Raw genomic sequence first — 22,558 nt, 5'->3', positions numbered from 1 at the left:
ATTTCTGCCACATTTGATTGGTCAAATAGTGCACATGAAAAGTAGGTTATTGGACTCAATCTTTTGATATAGGAATTTCAAGATGACATTGAAAAGAGCATAAGGAAGGAGATGTATTTTTAGCCATTTTAGGAAAATATAGTCTTTCAGATTCTCTATGATTAATGCTCATTGTCTTAGAATACTCATTTTCTCAATTTTTTAAGGAATGGGTTTTCAGAGTTATTACTGGGCCCATAGCTATCTAACCAGAGACTGTAATTTTTTTGTAGCATTTTCTCCCCCAACCTTCTCCTTCTCTCTTTTCAATTGCAGCCATAAAAATGAACCCCAGCCAAAGAATATGAGTAGATGTTATATGTGTACCATGGGTTTTTCTTGATTGATTGATTTTGTTTGTTTTGGTTAAAAACAGAAATTTATTGTCTCAGTTCTGGAAGAAAGATGTTCAAATTCAAGATAGCTACAAGGCCATGTTTTCTCTAAGACCTATGGGAGGCTTTCTCCTTGCCTAAATTGTGGTTCTGATGCTTTACCAGCAGCATTGATTGTTACGTGGTTTGCATCTGCCTCACTCCAGTTCCTGCTTTCACCATCACATCCTTTTTTTGTATGCCTTTGTCTTCATGTGGCCATCTTCTGTAAAGAATAATAATAAAGAGTAGACAGAGAGACAAGGTGCAGAGGCAGGGAATGTGGCAGAGTGGTTCTTTTGGCCATGTTTATTTATAACAATAGTTTACATTAGTTCATTAGTACCATAACCACATATGGTTTAGAGTATCAGTAAGGATGCTTATTTTGCAGTTACATTTCATAGTTATAGTATGCAATGTTAGGAATTTTGTGCTGTTCTCAAGAAGGCCCCGTTGTCTGAATTTACTGTTAGGTGGGCAGCTCCAGGAGCACCTGACCTTGGCGAAACATTGTAGCTATCAAGCAAGCAAGTTTCTTTATTTCCAGGAGTTATGTGCCTACAATTAAGGTCAAAGTTGATAAGACTCTAGAATAGGCAGCATTACCATAGCAACCAGGCATCCTATGCCTTTGCACAGAAACTTTCTCAAGCACCAAGCATTCCACAGCCATGAAGTCATCAGGGACCCCAATCCCAAACACAGAACTCCTACAATCTTCTTAGAGGAACACCAGTCATTATGAACAAGGGGCCAACTCTCCTTCAATACAACCTCAGCTTTACTAATTACATCCACAATGGTTTTATTTCCAAATAAGGTCCTGGGAGTTAAGAATTGAGAGGATATAAAAAAAAATCTAAATAGATTTCCCCCCTTAAAGTGAAGCTGCTTGCTTGTTATAGATTTTTCTTGGCCTGTTTTGACTAGCTCAGAAATGATAAGGATCAAAGCAAACATAGAAGCCTCAATTTAATGATAGCAGTATCAGTCCCCAGCTACCCTGAATGTTGTTGTATCTTGTAATTGTTCCATAAGCAAAAAATAATGTGTTCATTCCATTCTATATTCTGCCTATACCTGCCCCAATCTGACTGTTCCCAAGCATAATATCTATCTTGATTGACCCATTATATTTATCATTCTTTTCACTATTGCAGCCTTCTTTAGATATCACACTTTCATACACTGCTTTTGAAATCTCTGGAGTAATTATACATTATTGTATGTCTACTTTTCTGATTTTGGCTGGATGACAGATATGATATAGTGGAAAATATAATATGTAACTCAACTACAAAGTAAATAACACATATGCTTACTCACAAAAATTATATCATTAACAACATTTCCTTTTTTGACCAATTGTTAATGACTTTGAAAATGTATTTCTCATAAGTTTTCAAAAAGGTATACGTAACTTTGGTTGGTATAGACAGAGGAAAAAATGGAGAAAGGGAAAAGTGGGACTTTTTTTCCATTCCAATTCTTTGATTTGAAGGCAAGGTCAATTTTATGAACTCAAAACAATGGGTTTGTCTCAAACGTATGCACTATTAATCCTGTTTCTCTTTATAACATTTTTGACATAAATTATGTTTACATGCATTTTCCAACAATGAAAATTTTCTTAAATAATGCTAACAGACTTAATAAAATTTCACCTCCACTTTAATTTTCTCCACACAACTTTTAATCTTCTCTGCCAAGGGTATTATGAGGAAAAGAGCTTCTTTGATACCATTGTTAATTAAGAAAATGATCTGTTTTGTAAATGCAAATGGAGTCAGCATCGCTCTTCAAAAAAGAGATTAGTGACTAATTCATTTTGTTAGAGATACCAGCCTAAATTTTAATTTGGATTATATAAGCTATAAATATTTCATTTTAAAATTAGAATGAAAAAATAGAAAATTCCAAGAGGATTGACTTAGTCCTTGCACTTCTGAGTGTATATAACACATCAACAAGGAAAGAAAACTGCATGCACTCCATCTTATATTCTGCCCATCCCTACTCTAATTTGCCCACCCCAAATCCAATATCTATCAACTATAATCTATATCTATATTCAATAAATCATAAAATTCTTTTTGCTGAAACATATACCATAGCTGAGTCTAAATCAGAGGTGAGGCAGAATGACCAAGCCAAATTGTGAAGGTCCTGAAAAGTTAAAGAGCAAAAAGCATGGATCCAGAGTATGTTGAAAATTGGGACCATTTTTTGTAATTGATCTGTCCTTCATCTTCCCTCCCCCTTCCCTGTACACTGTCAGGGTTTAGGGCCCTTCTATTATCCCTGTTACCATGGCTTCATTTCTTACTCCATGGAGGTTGGTTCTCTAATACTTTTTTCAAGAAGGGTACATGGAAATTGTATTTTCCTTGGAAATAAATTTAATGGAGTACACTTTTTTTTTTCCTTGAGGAACTAATAAGTGTTGATCCATAATTCCCTGTGTTGAGATTGGCTATAGCGAGAGACCTACCTATCATGTTAAACCAATGTACTACTCATAAATCCTTCCAGCTTCTGGAAACTTCAGGCCAAATAGTTGCTGATGTATCAGCTGTCTCATGTCATGGTTATTCTTTCCCCTCACAGTCTATTAATCTGGGTTCCAGGCCAAGCAATCTGTATCTAGCAATAGAAGCCACCTCAGGTACAGGGATTTAAGTGTTGTCTCGTAAGCTCAATATGAAGTCCAAAATCTGTTTGGTAGAATTTACTTTTTCAATTCAATTTTATTTTATCTGATCATTTTTAAAAAGGAGAATTAACTGAGATTCAGATTGTATTATAATTATTATACTTTATTCTTCATTCACATACTATTCTATTGACTAGTATTAAGGAAGAAAAAGTATTTTCTCTTTTCTCCTTCCTTAGCTATCCTTGAGAATCATGGGTCTTTCCCTGGTATCTGTAAGAAAGTTGAGTCAGAATTAGAAAGGGTTACATTGGCAATGTTGCCTACAAAGTCTATCATCTCCTAGTCCCTATTATCCTCTGGAGAAACTAAAAGAACCTGTTAGTTCAGGTTGAGCTAATTCTTGCATTCAATCAGGATTTTAGAAGTTGAGTCTATCTTATCAAACTTAACAAGTGAAAAACTTTACCATGAGTACAGGATGTATCTGCTTCAGGCAGTTACTAATCTAGACTCATTTTGCTAAAGTCTTCCCAACTCTATGTCTGAAACTTAATTTGTTTGTACTCTACATAAAGTTATCTTATCCTAATGACAAATAGGATTAGAAGAAGACATTATTTTTTTGATAAAAAACAAGTAAAATTTTTAAAAAACACCTTACTTGGTATGAATTTGTCCAACTTCAATGAGTTTATTAAGTTAATTTCTTTTCCTGTCATGAGAGTTTCTTGCAGGATTGTTATTATTAAAATGAATGCATGACAGTTTCTACATTAAGAGAACTATATTATTATTATTATTATTATTATTATTATTATTATTGGTATGTCTTTTAAGAGCTCATCTTATAGTTGTAAAAAATTATAAATGTTTAGAATTCAATATAGAAAAATATATAAAATGTGTATTAAGGCAAATCAACCTAAAAAAAGACAGGTAGACAAATGATTTGGTAGGTACCCTGAGCTGTTCCTAGATCCCACTGTCCACAATTCCATTTATACAGACTATGAAATAATCACCCATGTCCTTATCTACAACAGTTACAATTTTATGACTCCCCTGAACCATTTCTGGGGTGGGGGGTGTGCGGGGGAAGAGCCATCTTAGCTGAAGGCTCCATCCAATGTCTAAGGAAAAGCATCCTTGCTATCCTGGTTACAGTGACTCCAGCCCAGATGACCTCCTGGCCTTGCAAACCTGGTGGTTAGTGTCTCAACACTGTCTTAAAGACTCCCTGGATGCTGGCCATTGATCTTTCCCCATGTGATCTTCAAGACCTTTTCTGTCTTCATGTAGCAAAATCAGAAGAAGAAAGTATGGTGACTGAATGGTTGACAAATTATTTTTAGGATTCAGTGTCCTTTGAGGATGTGAACTTGACCCAGGAGAAGTGGACTTTGCTGGACCAACTCAGAGAAACTTAAACAGGGATGTGATGCTGGAGAACTACAAGAATTTAATTGCATTTGATGAGAGCAGAGAACCAGCCATGTAGACCTGGTCTGATGTTTCATGTGGTACAAATAAAAGAGCTGAGGACAGTGGAAAAATTTCCCCAAGACTGGGATATTTTTATTAATACTAAATGGTTAGCCCCTCAACAGAATCCTTTACAAGGAAAAACATCCAATATGATGGAACTGGGTCAAGCTGACCTACACAAGGATTCACTGGGATTCATTCTTTACCATGATACAGTTAGGGTACAGGCTCTGTTCAACACATCTGTACTCATTTTTCTTTTCCCCAACAGTGTGTGCTAGAACTCTCTGCTGGCCTCCTAGACTTCCACAGGGGAATACTTCCTGTCAGCTCTGTCTGCTTAGGACCATGTCCAGCTAGGACAGAAATACATACGAGAAAGAATGATTGCAGGATTGCTGACAGCTTGGTCACAGAATTCAGTGACTTTCCAGGAAGTGGCAGTGATATTCTCCCAAGAAGACTGGGTATTGCTGGACCCTGCTCAAAAAAAAAAAAAATTATACAGAGATGAGATGCTTTTAGGAACCTGGGCTCACTGGGGAATCAGCTCTGCAAATACAGTCTGATTTCTAAGGTGGAACAGCAAGAGCTGAGGACAGAGGAGAAAGGAATTTTCCAAAGCACCTCGAAAGACTGGGAAACCCAACTAAAAGATACAATTCCTGCGTAAAATGTTCCTAGGAACGCAAAATCCAATGGCATAAAAATGGTACCAACCCAACCTGGCAAGAAACCTATAGAATGTAATTATCGTAAGAGACTCTTCAGAAAGAAGTCTTACCTTATTTGTACCAGGCATTTCAAGGAAGAGAAATGCTATAAATGTACAGAATAAGGCAAAACCTTCAACCATCCTTCAACTTGACATCATTTAAAGTCACGTGAGTATTCACACTGCAGAGAAAATTCTAGAATTTAATGATTTATGGAAAAGCTTTCAATCAGGAGTCATGCCTTAAGAAACACTTAAGAACTCTCACAGGAGAGAACCTGAAGAGTGTAATCAGTGTGGTATATCCTTCAGCCTACGATCTTCCTTCTTAGGATGTGAGCAAATACATATTGGAGGGAAATGCTGTGAACACGCCAATTACAGAACAAGGTCTTGTCTTAGTGTTCACAAAACAAACAAACAAACAAACAACAACAAAAAACAACCAAAAAACTCACTGTGGAGTAGAGCTTGGAATGCAACAAATATGAGAAGGTTTTCACTGACCCTTTGTCTCTTCAAAAACGTGTCAGGACTCACTCTATAGAGAAACTCTAGGAGAGCTCTGACTATGGAAAAGCCTTGGTTTTCAGTCCTCCCTTAATAAACACATGAGATCCCTCACTGGAGAGAAACCGAGTGTAATCATTGTGGGATATTCTCCAGCCAGAGCTCTCATCTCAGGGTGCACAGAAACCCCTATGACTGTAAGGAGTGTGGGAGGCCTCCACTGTTCTTTCATCCCTTCAGAAACACATGATAACCCACCCTGGAGAGAAACCCTAGCAATGCAATGCTGTGGAAGAGCCTTCACTGATCTGTGATCCCCTAAGAAACACACAAGGTCCCACACTGGAGATAGATCACATGAGTGTGGAAAGGCCTTCAGTAATTCTTCTTACCTGAGAGTACATGTGAGAACGCACACTGTAGAGAAGCCCTATAAATGCATGCAGTGTGGAAAAGCCTTCAGCACAAGCACTAACCTTAAAATGCACAAGTGAATATGTACAGGGCAGAAAGTCTATGAATGAAATGACTTTGAGAAAGTTTATTTTGTCCTTCTTGTCTCATTCCTCATTCTAGAACTCACACTGGAGAGAAACTCTATTATAAACAATGTGGAAAAAGCATTCAGGCACAACTCTTATGATCTTATCTGTAATGACTGTTTGGCACTTAAAGTGCCATAACTCATTAATTTGTAAGCATTAATGACAATATGTCCGTAAACTCTGCTTGACTCACATGACAAATGTTTTGATAATGTAATATTATAAGTTAGTACTCAATATTGTCTAATTCCCATCAACATGTGTTAGACTCACAGGTAATTTTGAAGTAAGTTTATTCATAGGCAGATCCTATACTTATTTTAGTTAACCTTAATTCATTTTGGACAGAATGCATAGTCTTTATGGAAAAATTTGGTAAAAATTTGCTGTGTGTTGTACTGTAGCTGATACAACTAGTTACTGTCCCAATATTGGCTTCCCCCATGTTCATTAAAGTTAAAATCTTCCAATTTTGTTGAAGTTGGCAATATGGAAACAATTTTTTAAAAATATTTATTTTTTTGGGTGTAGATGGACACAACACAATGCCTTTATTTTTATGTGGTGCTGCGGATCGAACCCGGGTCCCGCCCTTGCTAGGCGAGTACTCTACCGCTGAGCCACAATCCCAGCCCTGGAAACAATGTTTAAGCATTCAATTCCCAGCTTGCCTTGCAGCTTTATATTGGTCAAATATCCACAGTCCTCACCAGTGAAAAAACAGAGGTCACTGGAGTGGTGTTTAAGGAAGCTCATGGAAATGGGAACATTTCCTCTAGCATTTTCTCTTCACTATTGGCCCTTTCTCTTATCCTCTTAATGATGTATTTCTTAAGGAAAAAAAAAGTATAACAGTCACAAGATATTAAAGACACAACAGAGGATACATAATATCTGGCTGCACCTTTCCTGGACTGCTTATCTCTAAATGTCATGTTACATGAGAAAATAAACTCCTAACTGGTTTAAACTTAAAAACAAACAAACAAACAAACAAACAAACAAAAAATGAACGTAAATCTAACGCCTGTCCACTTCCAGTGGAGAGGAAGGCTCAGCTCTACACTATGCAGTAAAGTAAGAAATATTCTCTATAACTGCAGCAACCAAAATGTTTACCTTTTTCAAAGCAGAAAAAAAATAACAGTAATAATAAGTAAGGTATCACATTGCATTACTGCCAGTTATCCAATAGCATTAGTGAAAATGCTAAGCATTTTCTAGCCATTTATTCCCAGGCAAGAACTGGGAATATCATTTTCACTTTTTATAGACTCAAAGTTTCCTGCTTTACACATTTCATCCTTTATCAGCCTCTCACAAAACAAATTATCTTGATTATCTTGGAATGTTAAATGGCAGTTTCAAGTGTGAAAGATATGTGGAATCCAGAAAAAGATAATAATGAATTTTAGATATAGAGTAGTCCCTCTGTATAATGGAGGGTTGCTTCCAGGAACTGGAACTCTGATGGACACCAAAATCTTCAGATGCTTAAGTGCCTTATATAAAATGGTATGATGTTTGTTTACAACCTATACAATATGCATGTATATTTTAAATCAATAATTTTATAATACATAACACCATGTAAATGGTATGTAAACTTTTGTAATACCATGTTTAGAAAATAATGGCAAGTAAAACCGCCTGTACATGTTCAAAACATAATATTTTTTCAAACAGTTTTGATCTGCAGTTGTTGGAATCCTCAGATGTGGAACTTGTGAATTAGGAGGGTGGGCTGTACATTTCTCAGTAATGCATTTAGCTTAGAAAAGAAGATGTTTTATTCATAAGAGCAACTTGGAAACATGGTATTCATTTTGTATCTAAATTATTCTTTGGTAGTTGAATGCCTCCTCAAACATAGCATGGTTCCTAGTGAAGGAAGTCCCTGGAACTGTTGATGTAAGTCGATATCTTATCATGGATAAAGTGTTACAGAGGCACTATCACTTATGTCACTGAAAGTCAGTACCATTTCAGAAAAACCTCTGCAATATCTTTTTAGGAAGAAACCATTCAGTGGGGTTATGCTTCTTTAATGAGTTTCCAGTTTGCCCTCATAAGAGTCCGAGAGTATGGCTATAATTCCATTCATGCACATACTTGTTTAGTGATATATATATATATATATATATATCACTGTGCTTAGAATCTATAGCAGCAACTCTAGCATCTTGTTATTTGTTAGGTAAGTGAAACTTCTCAACATCACTGACTTTTATGGAAAAAAGAAAATAATTCAAACCAAAAAGTTAGTGAACTGCTCACAGATATGAAAAAAAATTCCCATCCTGCAGCCAAATAATAGTTCTTTTAGAAAATTCTTATTTCCTGTTTAAATATTTTATTTTCTTATTTAAGCTTTTAGCTGCAGAGCATTTCCCAAGTCCATAACTTCTATGGCTATTGCTGCTGGCTTTCCACACATACCTTTTAGAATTAAGTTCTCATAGCTCATGCCAGGATTTATGTACAGGTCAAAAAAGGCTCATTTGTGTGCTGAGACACAAGTAGGTTGTGTAACAATGTTCTAACCAATAGCTGGCCAATAGCTGCAAAGCAACTTGGTACGTGAGCATTTCTGAATAAATGAAAATTGATAGAAGGAAGAGAACTCACTCTAAAATCAAGATACTATTTAGGAGAGCAGTTATGAGCCACTTTAATGAAGAATGTCTCATTTGAAACAGAAAGCTTTCAAAACATGTAACATTTTCTGTAGGCTAAAGATTTAATAACTATTCTCCAAAGAGGTGTGGGTTTGAACACGTATTGGCTTATATGATTCCTTTTATTTATCCTTTCATTCAGTGCCAGTATTGAGCTACTACTGCATGAGTCTTAGAGATAAGATAATGGATAAAACAAGTAATGGGGAAAATAATGGGAGAAAACCAGCAAAAAAAACCCAGGTAACTAAATATCACTGATAGTTTTAGATAGAGACAAATGTAAAGTATGAAATAAAACAAGGTAGTAGAACGGACACTGATTGCTGAAGGAAAATGCTTCTCTGAAAAATATAATTCAAGAAAATATGTGAAGGTGAGAAGGAGGCAAACATGCAAACATCCGATGAGATATGTTCCAGGCACAGAAAAGAACAAATGCAAACACCACAAAACATCAACAAGAACCACAATTGGCTTTAAAGCTCAATATGTAACCCAAGCCCAATAAAATTGCATAAGATTCTAAAAGTTAAACTGGTTTCTGCTTCATCAGTATTAAGTTATGACACTAAGAAAATAAGAAGGTAGGAAATGGCCTTTGGGACACTTTTCCTTTACAGATTCAGTTTTAAGGTGTTGATGGAAAAGTTGGATTGTCTTTCTTTAATGCCTGTTCTTTCATTTCATAGGATTTTGCTCTATTCTTGATGTCTTTGCAAATCTGTCATTGTCTCTAAAAATGAAAACTCTGGAGGATTCAACACCATTACTCTATGGAGTTTTTAAACAGACAATGTTTAGTTAAAAAAAAACATATATGATAGTTTGGAAGAACTTTCTGACATTGACTTATAATTACTGTGTAAATAATTGATCTACCACTCAAGAAAGCAATCTTCTTCTATTCACATTTGCCTCTCATCAGCTTTTGATGCAAGACCAAAAGAAATGGAATTGTGTGGATATAATTACATGTTGTAGCAGCATTTAATGCATCCAGTGTTATTCCTCAAGGACTTAAGGACCCAGAATCTATTCTCTGAATTCATTGGAACTAAGATTTCTTCATTCTTGTATTCAAAATGATTTGGGAACACAACGGGGATAAAGTAGAAGTTCAGAATAATACTTACAGCATTTTAATTAAACTCTTTGCTGATGGAAGCATCCTTTCAAACTTGCACATTGGTGTTTGGTCAAGATAAAACTCCCATTAGCATAAGTGGGTATATCTAAACTCAATTTCTGAATGCATTTTGAAAAGGTGGCTAGAAACATTAAGGGTACTTGTATTGTTCAAAAGCTATCTAAAAACCCCTTTGAAAATAATGAAATTGTACTAGGTGGGCTGGAGTTTTAAGATCACTATATATATATATCATATGATACCTTGAAGGAAAATTGATAACACTGAATATATTCAAGTAAAAATAAAAATCTCTTGAGCTGGGAAGTGTTGCTCAGTGATAGAACATTTGCCTTGCATGTGTGAGACCCTGGGTTTTCAATTCCTATTACTAAAAAAAATGAAAGTTTCATTCTCAAATAAATATCATGGATTAATTTCAAAAATATTAAAAAATGTTTACCAGATGTAGGAATATAATTTGTTGTTCATTTTTTTTTCAAATTAGACAATTAAAAAATCTCTTTCTCTCCATTTCCTTTCTCATAAATTTCATAGAACCAGTTCCTAATATACCCTGTCCTAAGAGTCTTAAGCCAGAGGGAAGAAAAATACTTAGAAGGAAGAGATGCAAATAAAAGACAATTAGGATGGAGATTAACAGTTTTTTTTTTTTTTTTAAAAACTTAGTTTCCTTCCAGAAGTCAAGAGGAAAGAGGAAGGTAAAAAGAAGTAAAATGTTTCACTCTTAAAAGGGTTGTATAAGCTTTTGTCTTCAATGTGCATGCAACTATAAATTCTTTCTAGCAAAACTTGACTTAATATTAAAATCTAGGGTTTAAGAGAAAATAATTGTAAAAAAATTGGATGGATGTGGATATATGATAGCAAGTATATTTACATATAGTTAAGGAAAATTAATGATTAGATTTTAAAGTTGATCTTCAGCACTGAACATGGGGACAATGTTTTACAATTTTAATTGGGAGTGAGTCAGATAAGGTCGTCTATATAGAGAGGATGTGTGCTCCATCTTGGCAGAGTGGAGGTGGGTGGGAAGTAAAGCTTTTCTTTCTTTGCCACTCCTACAATATTCTGACACAGACTGTAAGGAAACTTTTTGCAAAGTTAAAAGGAGAGAGATGGTGTTATATTCATATATGTCTTTTAATACCTTGTTCTTGTTTAGCATAGATTAAGAATATAAGTCAGCACTCTGAACATTATCTATATCTATTTAAAAAACCCAGAGAGGTCTTTCTCCATTGGCCTCATGATAATAATGGAAGTTTCTCAATGATGCAGTATTTGGTGCTGAAGTTAGTTTGCATGTACCTATGAGCCTCAATATTTTAACACTTATGTTGATCAAATAAAGATTCCCTCAATTATTACATCTAATTAGTACCAGGATAGATAAGGTTTTTGTCGTGAGTAATGGGTCTTTTAGTGGTGTTGCCTGGTGGTATGCAGCAGACACAATACCTGGCTTCAGTGTCAGAACTGGATAGCCAAGTTTCCTCCAATTTAACTTGGAGTACTATCCCAGCTCTCTGAGCTATATTATCTGCATCTAAACCACAATTTCTGTGTTCCTTCTGTCTCTAGGTTTGTCTTATGAACTGCTAAATATGTTTAAATAATTTGATGTGTTTTTCTTTGCTTTGTCTTTCCTTCATTTGGGAAGGTAGAATATAGGTAAGCAAGAGGAATCTACCCAGCGGCCTGCTGAGGGGCAGAGCCGCCCCCCACCCCCCGCGCCTGCCAGGTAGGCGGAACTGTGACCACTGTCAGAAAAGGCCCAGTGGCCCGCGGTGGGACAGAGCTTCCAATCACTCCTGCAAGGTAGGCGAGCCTGCAACCCACCGGAAGAAGAGGAGCACCGGCCTGCTGAGAGGCAGAGCCGCCCCCTCCCCCTGCGCCGGCAAGGTAGAGGGAACTGTGACCACCCACAGAGCAGGCCCAGCGGCCTGCTGAGGGGCAGAGCCGCCCCCCACCCCCCGCGCCTGCCAGGTAAGCGGAACTGTGACCACCAACAGAGAAGGCCCAGTGGCCTGCGGAGGAGCAGAGCTTCCAATCACTCCTGCAAGGTAGGTGGGCCTGCAACCCACCGGCAGAAGAGGAGCAGCGGCCTGCTGAGAGTCAGAGCCGCCCCCTCCCCCCGCTCCTGCAAGGTAGACGGAACTGTGACCACCATCAGAACAGGCCAGACCTGCAACCGACAGACAGAACAGGCCCAGTGGCCTGAGGAAGGGTAGAGCCGCCCCGCCCCCCCGCGCCTGCAAGGTAGGAGGACCTGCGACCCACTGGCAGTACAGCCCCAGAGGCCTGCAGAGGGGCAGTGCCGCTGCCTGCGCCTGCAAAGTAGGCAGAACTGCGACCACCGACAGAACAAGCCTAGCGGCCCGCAGAGGGACAGAGCCGCCGCCCGTGCCTGCAAGGTAGGCGGACCTGCTACCAACCGGCAGAGCAGGCCCAGTGGCCTGCCGGCGTGGTAGGCACATTGCCCAATTGGAGGAGGGGCCGAGCCGCCGCCCGCGCGTGCGAGGGAGACTTTGCAACTATACAAGACCAATATAAATATATAGGGGGAAAATTAAATAGCACAACAGTTTCACCAAGTAGAAAGGAACGCGAACAGTATGAAGAGACAAGGAAAGAAAGGACCACAAGCAATGCAGGTCAACTCAACGTTAGAAGAGGTAATAGCTGCAGCAGATGGAATGTCAGATAAAGAATTCAGGATATACATGCTTCAGATGATCTGGAGTCTCAAGGAAGACATCAGACAGCAAAATCAGGCAATGAAAGATCATTTCAACAATGAATTACAAAAACAAATCCAAGAATCAAAAGATCAACTATACAGGGAGATAGAGGTTATAAAAAACAAACAAACAGAAATCCTAGAAATGCAGGAAACAATAAACCAAATTAAAAACTCAACTGAGAATACTACCAGCAGAGTAGAACACTTAGAAGATAGAACATCAGACAATGAAGATAAAGTATTTCAACTTGAAAAGAACATAGACAGCTCAGCAAGACTGTTAAGAAACCATGAGCAGAACATCCAAGAAATATGGGATAACATCAAGAGACCAAATTTAAGAGTCATTGGGATACAGGAAGGGACAGAGTTTCAAACCAAAGGAATGAGCAATCTATTCAATGAAATAATACGAGAAAACTTCCCAGACTTGAAGAATGAGACAGAATCCCAAATCCTAGAAGCCTACAGGACGCCGAATGTGCAAAATCATAAGAGACCCACACCTAGACACATTATAATGAAGATGCCCAACATACAGAATAAGGAGAGAATTTTAAAAGCTACAAGAGAAAGGAAGCAGATCACATTTAGGGGTAAGCCAATCAGGATAACAGCTGATCTTTCAACACAGACTCTGAAAGCTAGAAGATCCTGGAATAACATATTTCAAACACTGAAAGAAAATGGGTTCCAACCAAGAATTGTGTTTCCAGCGAAATTAAGCTTCAGGATGGAAGATGAAATTAAAACCTTCCACGATAAACAAAAGTTAAAAGAATTTGCAGCTAGAAAACCATCTCTTCTAAACATCCTTGGCAAAACATTACAGGAAGAGGAAATGGAAAATAACAATGAAAACCAACAGTGGGAGGTAGGACAGTAAAGGGGGGAAAATAATCAAAGAGGAAAACAAACCATGTTTAGTAACATAAATAAACAAATATGGCTGGTAGAACAACCCATATCTCAATAATAACCCTAAATGTTAATGGCTTAAACTCACCAATCAAGAGAAACAGGCTAGTAGAATGGATCACAAAACAAGACCCAACAATATGCTGCCTACAGGAGACGCATTTGATAGGAAAAGACATACATAGGCTGAAGGTGAAAGGTTGGGAAAAATCATATCACTCATATGGACTTCGGAAACAAGCAGGAGTGTCCATACTCATATCAAATAAAATAGATTTCAAGCCAAAGTTAATCAAAAGGGATAAAGAGGGACACTACATACTGCTTAAGGGAACCATACACCAACAAGACATAACAATCATAAATATATATGCCCCAAACAATGGTGCAGCTATGTTCATCAAACAAACTCTTCTCAAGTTCAAGAGTCTAATAGACCACCATACAATAATCATGGGAGACTTCAACACACCTCTCTCGCCACTGGACAGATCTTCCAAACAAAAGTTGAATAAGGAAACTATAGAACTCAATAACACAATTAATAACCTAGACTTAATTGACATATATAGAATATACCACCCAACATCAAGCAGTTACACTTTTTTCTCAGCAGCACATGGATCCTTCTCAAAAATAGATCATATATTATGTCACAGGGAAACTCTTAGACAATATAAAGGAGTAGAGATAATACCATGCATCCTATCTGATCATAATGGAATGGAACTGAAAATCAACGATAAAAGAAGGAAGGAAAAAGAATACATCACTTGGAGAATGAACAATAGGTTACTGAATGATCAATGGGTTATAGAAGACATCAAGGAGGAAATTAAAAAATTCTTAGAGATTAATGAAAACACTGACACAACATATCGGAATCTATGGGACACACTGAAAGCAATTCTAAGACGAAAATTCATTGCTTGGAGTTCATTCCTTAAAAAAAGAAAAAAACCAACAAATAAATGATCTCATACTTCATCTCAAAATCCTAGAAAAAGAAGAGCAAAACAACAGCAAAAGAAGTAGAAGGCAAGAAATAATTAAAATCAGAGCTGAAATTAATGAAATCGAAACAAAAGAAACAATTGAAAAAATTGACAAAACTAAAAGTTGGTTCTTTGAAAAAATAAACAAAATCGACAGACCCTTAGCCATGCTAGCGAAGAGAAGAAGAGGAGAACTCAAATTACTAGCATACGGGATGAAAAAGGCAATATCACAACAGACACCTCAGATATACAGAAGATAATAAAAAATTATTTTGAATCCTTATACTCCAATAAATTTGAAGATAGTGAAGGCATCGATAAATTTCTTAAGTCATATGATCTGCCCAGAAACCAATCCACAAAACTACAACTACCTTATATTTGATAAAGGGGCTAAAAGCATGCAATGGAGGAAGGATAGCATCTTCAACAAATGGTGCTGGGAAAACTGGAAATCCATATGCAACAAAATGAAACTGAATCCCTTTCTCTCGCCATGCACAAAAGTGAATTCAAAATGGATCAAGGAGCTTGATATCAAATCAGAGACACGCCGTCTGATAGAAGAAAAAGTTGGCTACGATCTACATACTGTGGGGTCGGGCTCCAAATTCCTCAATAGGACACCCATAGCACAAAAGTTAATAACTAGAATCAACAAATGGGACTTACTCAAACAAAAAAGTTTTTTCTCAGCAAAAGAAACAATAAGAGAGGTAAATAGAGAGCCTACATCCTGGGAACAAATCTTTACTCCTCACACTTCAGATAGAGCCCTAATATCCAGAGTATACAAAGAACTCAAAAAATTAGACAATAAGAGAACAAACAACCCAATCAACAAATGGGCCAAGGACCTGAACAGACACTTCTCAGAGGAGGACATACAATCAATCAACAAGTACATGAAAAAATGCTCACCATCTCTAGCTGTCAGAGAAATGCAAATCAAAACCACCCTAAGATACCATCTCACTCCAGTAAGATTGGCAGCCATTATGAAGTCAAACAACAACAAGTGCTGGCGAGGATGTGGGGAAAAGGGTACACTTGTACATTGCTGGTGGGACTGCAAATTGGTGCAGCCAATTTGGAAAGCAGTATGGAGATTTCTTGGAAAGCTGGGAATGGAGCCACCATTTGACCCAACTATTCCCCTTCTCGGTCTATTCCCTAAAGACCTAAAAAGAGCATGCTACAGGGACACTGCTACATCGATGTTCATAGCAGCACAATTCACAATAGCAAGACTGTGGAACCAACCTAGATGCCCTTCATTAGATGAATGGATAAAAAAAATGTGGCATTTATACACAATGGAGTATTACTCTGCATTAAAAAATGACAAAATCATAGAATTTACAGGGAAATGGATGGCATTAGAGCAGATTATGCTAAGTGAAGCTAGCCAATCCCTAAAAAAGAAATGCCAAATGTCTTCTTTGATATAAGGAGAGTAACTAAGAACAGAGTAGGGTCGAAGAGCATGAGAAGAAGATTAACATTAAACAGGGATGAGAGGTGGGAGGGAAAGGGAGAGAGAAGGGAAATTGCATGGAAATGGAAGGAGACTCTCAGAGTTATACAAAAGTACATACAAGAGAAAGTGAGGGGAAAGGGAAAAATAATACAAGGGGGACAAATGAATGCCAGTAGAGGGGGCAGAGAGAGAAGAGGGGAGGGGAGGGGAGGGGAGGGGGGATAGTAGAGGATAGGAAAGGCAGCAGAACACAACAGACACTAGTATGGCAATATGTAAATCAATGGATGTGTAACTGATGTAATTCTGCAATCTGTATATGGGGTAAAAATGGGAGATCATAACCCACTTGAATCAAAGTGTGAAATATGATATATCAAGAACTATGTAATGTTTTGAACAGCCAACAATAAAAAATTAAAAAAAAAAGAGGAATCTAGCCAGACATTGCCCAGTAAATAAACAGAGAAAAATAAGAACTGGACATGGGAACCTGAGTGAATCCTCGTTGTTTCATGTGCTCCTTTCATGTTCCAGGGACACTTATTAAGACCCAATAATGCAATCTATGATGAGGCAGGTAAGAGCTTCTCTCCTTATATCCCCAGATATATCCCCTTGTTTCCCTATCAACAGACATCATTGTGTTGGTGGTAACTGCCATCTTTGCTAGGCAACTTCCTCCAGAGTTGACACTTGGCTGACTTCCTCAAGCTTTTCGTGAAAATGAATTCTTTTTTTTTTTTTTTGATGAAAGCTTCCATGGGCACTCCAATGAAAATTGCAAGCTACTTAATTTTATCTGAAGACATTTTTTTCCTAAAGTATTAAACCACTTTTTAACAAACCATAAAACTGTTTTATTTATTAAGTTTTTTGTTTATCAACCCCTTCTCTAGAATAGTAGCTTTACGAGGATAGAGATTTTAATCTATTTTATTTCCTGACCTGTCTGACTCATATAAGTGCTTATGTTGAATGAATATTGAGCAGGACAAATGATAAATTAAAAAATACTTAGCAACTAAAATGTTTAATATATAAAATTATTGTCATCATTTACAATATCTTTACTTTAGAAAGATCCCCAGAGTAAAAGATAAAATATAAGAAATTACATGTAAGCTGCACAGATTCTAGTTATCCAATTTTTCTTTGTTTAGCCTACTTATTTGGTGACCTTTGTTGGGGACACCCTCAATTTTCACACCAGGGAAAGTGGTAGAGGACAGAATTTGTGTTTTTCAGTTTGATGGGAGAAATAAATAATTCTTTGAACCTGATTTTGTTAGATGTCTTAATAAATTAGTCATGGGGTAGGGATCTCTGTAAAAAGACCTGACATGAATGCTGCTGATATAGAATGTCATTCTTCTGGTTTGAATAGCCATTGGTCTCATTTGTACTCATCACTGAAATCTTTGTTATTTAAGCACACACACTGAGGACACATGCAGGAAGTCAGAGGCATTTGGATATGGCATTCTCTTTGTTAGAGACAATTCATTCTGAGGGATATTTCACATATGGAGGCTCTACACCACTCAGAGAGTAATTACCCAGTTTTACTAATGACAAATAGTGACCTCCATGTTGTTTTAGGTAGAGTTTTACTAGAAGGAATTTGCATAAAATATAGGTGGATATCAGTATCCTCCACTTGTAATTTAGACTGGCTATTGGCCTTAGTTACCATTGACTTATGTTTTAGAATAGCAGCTTAAGTTTATGTTTATTGCAAAAAAAGTGAGAATAATTGATATGCCAAATTTGATATAATATATTTTTTATAATTCAAAAAAATTTTTTTTGCAGTTGTAGATGGACAGAATGTCTTTATTTTATTTGTTTATTTTTATGTGGTGCTGAGGATTGAAACCAGTGCTACACGCATGCTAATCAAGCACTCTGCCACTGAGCTATAGCCCAAGCACCAAGATAATATTTTGAGTAGATTTTTGCCAGTGGAAGAAAAATAGACTTAAGGATGAAGTGGATAAGGACAGTAGAGGAGATTTTTCTTTTAAAAAGAGAAATTTTTGAATATAAATAACAAAAACTCAAAGTACAATGATAGATCTCTGTAAAACTTTACTAAGATTGTCAATAGAAAGGATAGGGCTTTGATTGTAAACAACCATGTATACCTATGTATGTCTAATAACCTAAGACAAATTATCTTTAGGAATCTATATATTCATTTCTATAAATAAATGAAACACATATTCTAAGAATAAAGGAATTGCACTTGGATTTACTTGATCAGGACCTTCCCCCCAATAGAGGAAGCTACTAATAGTAATAGTAACACAATTCAAGCACCTACTGAGATCCAATAGATACAATCATAAGTGAGGTGTCAAATATGTAACAGTGAATGATTTGCTGTGAAGAGTATAATGACATTTTGATTCAGCTAATATACTACCAGTTCATCTTTACCTGGAAAAAAAGATCCAACAAAAGTTTCTCTCTCATAATATAGGAAGATTTTACCTCAAAGAAAAAGGCCAGTTTCCTCTCCATAGAATGCAGAGTACAGTAAATCTTTTTAATTTCATGTTTTGTTGGCATCCATTCTGAATCTAGTTTTCACTTCTAAAAAAAAGATGGGCTTCATTATCTTTAACACAATTTCCAGTGCTCTTCCATTTTCTCAGTGTGGTTGACCCAGATATCTTCCATCTGTAACAACTTCCTGGTATCACCTGCCTAGGGACTTATAGATGAAATCTATTTGACCTCCCTCACTGATTCAGCATTCCACTCAGACTGAGCAAATATGTTTCAGTGACCAGTCAATCACAGTGTGACCCCATAGAACTTATGCCTAACTTGCTGTGAAACCTACCAATTAGAAGTTCTGAGGGAAATCTGCTTGGGTAATGCACTGGATCCCAGTAAGGTCTTAGCCCATTGGTCTTGGTCTCTCTCTCTCTCTCTCTCTCTCTCTCTCTCTCTCTCTCTCTCTCTCTCTCCCTCTCTCTCTCTCTCTCTCTTCCCACTTAAAATATTCTTGTTTAAGTGAGGTGTTCTAAGAATTATATGGTCTCTAGTTGTATTAACTGGTCAAATGAAAACAAAACACATGTTGGTTGAATGTGTTGCCTTGTGATCTTCCCATCAGCCTTCAAGGGTTCCCTTCTTCTTTTGTGTAACTGTGAGTTATTCACTACTATATTTTATAATCATATTGACTCCTCAGTCACCTGACTGAAATACCTGACTCTTCCAGTCAGGATGCCCCTAGAAAGTGGACTTGTGGTAGGAATAAACTTGACACAGGACAGACCAGAGCCACTATGGCATCTGTCAGTATGAATAAGTTTTACTGAGATTGAGAGCATCCTTTCAAACTTGCACATTAGTGTTTGGTCCAGATAAAATTCCCAGTAGCATAAGTGGGTTTATCTAAACTCAATTTCTGAATACATTTTGAAAAGGTGGCTATAAACATTAAGGGTACTTATATTGTTCAAAAGCCATATAAAAACCCCTTTGAAAACAATGTAAATGTACTAGATAGACTGGAGTTTTAAGATCACTATATATATAAAATCATATGATACCTTGAAGGAAAATTGATAACTCTGAATATATTAAAGTAAAAATAAATATACATATTTAAAGTAAAAATAGATATACATATGAGGACAAATTATGGTTATCTAAATATTTAAAATGATTTTTACTGAGAAGTTATGCCTATTACACTATATAACAATGACATTCATACAATTCTTTTTAAATATTAAGTTTATCTTGGCTTTATGTCTTCTAGGTAGCAGAATCTCTATATACGAGGACTCTTTATTATTTATCATTGTCTCAAAGCCAAGCATGATTCTGAATTCATGTACATAAAGTAACTTAAAATATTCTTGTTTAAGTGAGGTGTTCTAAGAATGATATGTTCTCCAGTTGTATTAACTGATCAAATGAAAAAGTCATCCACAGAGTGTCCATTTAGTTCTTATGGGTTTGTGAAGTTTCCTCTGATGTAAGCATCGTTTCAAAACACTGGGCTGGAAGGAACCAGAAAGAAGCATATTAATTTCTTGTTACTTGATGTTTCAACTCCTCTGGCTTCCCAAGTTGAGCCAGCTTTAGTGTTTGGGGGCAAAGGACAGGAGCCTCTTTTTCTCATTAGAGATATGCCTAAGATATGAGTTGTTAGGCCAACAAAAAAATGCCTTATAATTTTCTGTGGTAGGATCTTAGGGGTTACCACTCTGTATGTAGGCTTCTGTCCTAAAGATAAATGTTACAAACTGTGGTGGTAGAATTGAATTTGACCCTGAGAAAAATGAGTTTTTAAATTAAACTCTGCTTTGAGTGAATTATAAAGTCACATATAGTTACAGGCATGAAAACAGAGAGATCTTATGTACATGTTACTTAGTTTTCCTCCCATAGTCACATCTTACAGAACAATAGTAAAGTCTAATAGCAAGATATGACATTGCCACAATCCACCATCCTATCCAGAGGTGTGTTTTATTGCAAAATTTTCACTCATGTAGTGTTAGGGTCTGTAAACAAGTCAAGATGGCGCCTGGCATTTTGCCAGATGGAGTGGTTTGTGAAGTAATGCCATGGAGCCATTAAGTGTGGAGATTCCTTATTGGTTGACTGCTGTATCTAGTTTATGTTAATTAAGATAAGCTGTGTGTAATGTATATATACCTCTCCTGTCCTACAATAAACAGCTCCCACTCCTGCTGTATCAATGTACACAAGTTGCTTGTCACCCCCCGGTTAGTTTGCTGTAGCCAGACTGCGGCAGATGGTGGCCCGTACGGGGAGCCCCGGGAAACTCGGGGGTAAGTGACAAAAAAAAGCTGCCCGTCCCTAGATAGGACGGGAGCAAATCTGCTTGTCCCTAGGCAGATAGGGTGAGAGGAAAAATGGCCATTTTGAGAAAATGGAGAAGATTGATATAGTATGTTTGTGTCTTGTTTTGTCTTGAAATGTTGTATTGTCTTTGTGACGAAAATATGGAAGGGGTGTTAAGTAAATTACTAAGGGAAAGAGACACCCCAGTGGAACCAAGAATAGTTAGGACATGTGTTGATGGAAGCCCGGGAACTCTAGTCAGAAAGAAAAAGAAAGTTCAGAAGAAGAAGGATTATCAGGAAAAAGTTGCAGCAAAAGGCTATTACTGTTACTTTTCATTACTGGAGGGTGCGTGAATTGGCGCGGCGGCTGCCACGTGCGCGAGCTGGTCATGGCGCAGTAAGGACTTTCCAAGTGGAGGCAGCCGGCTCTTCCCCGCCTGGGAGCAGGACGCCACTGCGAGAGCCCAAATCCAAACCTGACCCGGAGGCACGGTCTCACAGGTTCTTGCTCCCTGTGCCCGGTGGCAGTTTGAGTCCGGGACACTCCCTGGACTCTCCCCGGGGCCATCTGGGGCTGCCCGGGAAGCTGCAGGTGGAAGACGGCTGTGTCCCTGAAGTTTGATCATTTCCAAGGCCAGTAACTACAATGATTCTCCCACACCTGGAAGCTAATGATTAATGAGCACTATTAAGGCTTATTTCAAATGTAAAAAACCTTGAGATAATGTACTAAATTGTTCAGAAGGTTGTTTTCTTAGTGGAATGCTACAGGATTTTCTTTAGCCAGCATTGCCAGAGTTCCTGCCTTCGTCCCAGTGCCGGTGAGGACAAGGATGGAAGAATTTCCAGTGTTGCTGAGAACTGGACAAGATTTCAGATCAAGCTAGCTGCCTGCAGAACTTACCTGGACTGTGATTTAAGCTAGCTGCCTACAAAACTTACTTGGACCGTGATTTACCTGGACTGTGAGTTAATCTATTGAGACACTGCTTTACCTGGACTGAGACAACAAACTGTAATCTACAACAAATTGTAACTCGGTATCTTTGCTAACGGTGTCATTGCTGGTATAATTTTTCCAAGGGTTTCTTGCATGGAGCCATCAATTGACTTGGTATTGTGGCATTTTGTATCCTCCCCTTCTTCTTGTAGCAGATTATTTATGGTGTTTGTGTAAAAACCACTATGGTCATTATTTAAATTAAACAAAAGGGGGAAATGTTAGGGTCTGTAAACAAGTCAAGATGGCGCCTGGCATTTTGCCAGAGGGAGTGGTTTGTGAAGTAACGCCATCGAGCCATTAAGTGTGGAGATTCCTTATTGGTTGACTGCTGTATCTAGTTTATGTTAATTAAGATAAGCTGTGTGTAATGTATATATACCTCTCCTGTCCTACAATAAATGGCTCCCACTCCTGCTG

The 22,558-nt window shown here is 37.5% G+C and overlaps 1 pseudogene; it reads left to right on the top strand.

Moving 5' to 3' along the window:
* Positions 1 to 4,313: 4,313 nt before the first annotated feature.
* LOC139705919 (zinc finger protein 559-like) lies at positions 4,314 to 8,730 on the top strand (annotated as a pseudogene).
* Positions 8,731 to 22,558: the final 13,828 nt, after the last annotated feature.

The sequence above is a fragment of the Marmota flaviventris genome, chromosome 5 (genome assembly GCF_047511675.1).
Source record: "Marmota flaviventris isolate mMarFla1 chromosome 5, mMarFla1.hap1, whole genome shotgun sequence".
Classification (NCBI taxonomy): domain Eukaryota; kingdom Metazoa; phylum Chordata; class Mammalia; order Rodentia; family Sciuridae; genus Marmota; species Marmota flaviventris.
This window is presented reverse-complemented; position numbering and strand designations above follow the sequence as displayed.